This window comes from Phascolarctos cinereus, unplaced genomic scaffold (assembly GCF_003287225.1).
Source record: "Phascolarctos cinereus isolate Bilbo 61053 unplaced genomic scaffold, phaCin_HiC Scaffold_4;HRSCAF=312, whole genome shotgun sequence".
NCBI classification, from domain to species: Eukaryota; Metazoa; Chordata; class Mammalia; order Diprotodontia; family Phascolarctidae; genus Phascolarctos; species Phascolarctos cinereus.
In genome coordinates, this window is record NW_027555847.1 from 194474387 (window position 1) to 194477739 (window position 3353).

A 3353-nucleotide genomic window follows, 5' to 3' on the forward strand; every position below is an offset into this window, starting at 1 on the left:
CAACTTATGTGACCTTGGGGAAGCTAGGTGACACAGAAGATAGCATGCCAGGACTAGAGTCATAAAGACCCATCTTCCTGAGTTCAAAGCTGTCATCAGGCACTTACCAGCTGTGTGACCCTGGGCAAGTCACTTAACCCAGTTTGCCTCTGTTTTCTCAACTGTAAAATGAGCTGGAGAAGGAAATAACAAACTATCCCAGTTTCTTTAACAAGAGAACCCCAAAAAGGGTCATGAAGAGTTGTAGACAACTGAAAAGCAACTGAATAACAATAGCAATGACCTCGGTCAAGTCATTTAATGTCACTAAGCCTAAGTTGCAATATCAGTAAAAAGAGGCAAGTAGTCTTGATGGTTCTGTAGCAATGATTCTATGATCTCTACTCAAAGCCACCTATTCCTTTTAAAAAGCCAGTACTTGGTGATTTACAAACCTTAGAGTAATCCAGAGCCACACTATTATCTCTCCAGGTCATCCATATTGTGTCATGGCTGTGCTCAGCCAGGACCCAAACTTCCAGAAGCTAGTCTAATGGCACCACAAGCATAAGTCTGAGTTCAAACTTTGGAGCTTTTTTGAGGCACACCAGGACCACTTCAGCTGCTTCAGCCTGAATCTTGACACCAAAAATGGACACATCCTTATCTGTTAACTGGCATGACAGTTGAGACATCCATTTAGCCTAAAGAGTACAGACTATGTTTGCTAGGCTTTTATGCATTAGGTAGCCAAGAAGCTACATCAGTGGGGTGTATCTTAGTTCCCTGGACCAGTTAAGTCTCAAGATCAACTTCCTTGCTTTTTTTCCTCCAATCTAACACTTATTTAATCAGATTTTTTTGCAATTATAAGTTACAGTCACAAGTACGGCTGCAAGTCTTTGTCTTAGTTTGTTCAACTATAACTTTACATAAGCATACACATAAGCATGTATGAGTTTGAAAGAAATCACAGTACTAAGTACATTTTGCAAAAGAGGATAAAAGATCTTGGACCCAATTCCTTAGAAATAAATATCAAGTGACCATAAAACAAAAATTCAGCCATTTTAGTTATTTAATGAAGTTTGTGTATATTCAGTGTAGAGAATTAAAGATCCTCCTTGAAATATCCCAGCATTGCCAATGACATCTCTTTTCTCAATTGCTTAACTTCTCAAAACATCTGATCAACATCCGGGTGTTTTATAAGTCCTTGCTGGACGTAGTGAATATGTATTTTTTAAAAAAAAGTTACACACTGATGTGATCTTGTATCTGCAAAGAGGAAAAATGTAATATAGTTGCTTGAGTCTCCTAATTTAATTCTGTGTTTGCATGACTTACTCTGCGTACTGATAGCACATTTCTTTGGTCCTCCATATCCAACTGTTCAACTGCAGAAGCTTTTATAAATCAAATAGGTTGTAGTCCGATTGGTTCAATCCTTAGGGTATTGTTTTCCACAGTCTCCAAGACAGCTGAAGCCAACTCAACTTTTGGAAAAGGTTAAGCATGGAAATATATCTTCCTGGTAAATTTTGCCTAAGAAGGGGCATGTCCTGTCCATTGTGGATTCATCCTCTCAAGATCTGAACTCATTATACAGAGATAAGTCAGCCTCTTTGAAGTCTTTTACAATAAATAGGCTGCATCACCCTGACTTCCTGATTACTGCTACTCATAGCACTGCTTGTACTTTTATATCTCGCATGTACCTTTTTAAAAGGAGCCTTTCCACTTGGCAGAAGCTCTTGAATTGGTGATGTTGGTGAAGTGGACAACTTAAGTGTCTTTAAGGCATACTTCTGTCAGTCTTTCCTGTGCTTCTTTTAGTTGTTTTTCAGCTGTTTCCTGCTTGATATTAGCTTCTTTCACCATTTTACGAGCTTCCTCAGAAGGTTATTAGAAGGGTAACATAATAATGTGATGCACACAGTAGGCATTCAATAAATATTTCCTCAAATAGACTAGCTGTGAGTTCTTCTAATTCTTGTCCCAGCTGATCTCAGCCTTTCGAAAAGCCTCACATACTTCCTCTTTTAGTTTGTTCCCGCTGAGCTTTTGCAAGGTCTTCTTTTGATCTTGCATAACCCTTTTCCCTCACTTCTAGAACAGATGGGCTCTGTAAATGAGAAAAACTGTCAGTACTCAATCCAAAAAAGTCATTATTGCCATCAGAAATCTCTGTTATTGTGGCATCCCGCAAAAATTCTCTCTTGGCACTGTTGCTATCCTTTCTGGACGACAGTTTAGTTAAACCATATGTGACTCCAGAGGAAGAACAAGGTACTGAGTCTGCAATACCTGATACTAATATCTAATGCTAATACCTCATATTTCCCCACAATTTAAATGTCTGGGAGACAAGTAAACAGGTTGTGTAGGAAGGTCGGAAACATTTAATGTGTTAGGCTGAACAGGAGCTGTGCATAGAGGATAAGGATTGTAGATAATGCTTGGTGAGGTAGTTTGCTCCTGAATTGCTGGCTTATATACACTAAGAAGATCTGGGGAAGTAGGAGAAGTTAGGAAATTTTAATTTCCATGAAGGAAACCTTCCAAGGGGTCATTAGACATAGTAAAAGCCTCACTATAGAACACTTGGAGTTCCGACAGACCATTCCCATGACCCTTCATCTAATGGGTTTCTTTTTATTAAATCCAGTCCAGAACTGCTTTCTTCTACACTTAAAAGGCACTTTATACACTTTCGATCCCTCTGCACCCAGACACGCAGGTGCTCTTACAACCCTCAGCTTCCAAATGGGTTGTGGGGAGTTTCCAATGAAAGGGTCATTAATGCTGACTGGTATATTTTTATACTAGTATGTTTTTATGCCATCAGAAATGATGTAAAATATTTAGAGAAGGGTAGAATGAGTTGTGTGAACTGATACAAAGTGAGGTACAATGAAGTAGCATAACAATATATGCAACATTTACAATAATTTAAATGAGAGGGGGAAAGCCACTAAACAAAGCCAAACACTGAATAATTGCAATAACTATTCTTAGTCAGAAAAGAGATGAAGCACCTTGGTCCTTTTGATAGAGAGGACTATAGGCATGAAATGGTGAATAGCTGTCAGGATCATTGTGTTGGTTGATTTCACATAATTGTTGTTTATATAGAAGACTGTCAAGGTATGAGTATGCCTGGGGTTTATTGTGATGCAGGAAAAAAACACATCAATAAAACATGTTTTAAAAAATTCAGACATCATTATGCCTGGGCTTTGCTAAAGTAAGTGTTTGACTATTGTGTGTTCATAACTATTGGTTGTGTCACATTAGATGCTGTTGTATCTGAACTACTGGCACATAAGTTGGAACATAAATGCTTGCTGAATTTAATTGAATGACCTCCTTCT

At 38.3% G+C, this 3353-nt stretch overlaps 1 pseudogene; it reads right to left on the reverse strand.

Annotated features, from left to right (window-relative positions):
- Nucleotides 1-1090: 1090 nt before the first annotated feature.
- On the reverse strand, nucleotides 1091-2559 carry LOC110196655 (rab-3A-interacting protein-like; annotated as a pseudogene).
- Between the last annotated feature and the right edge of the window lie 794 nt (nucleotides 2560-3353).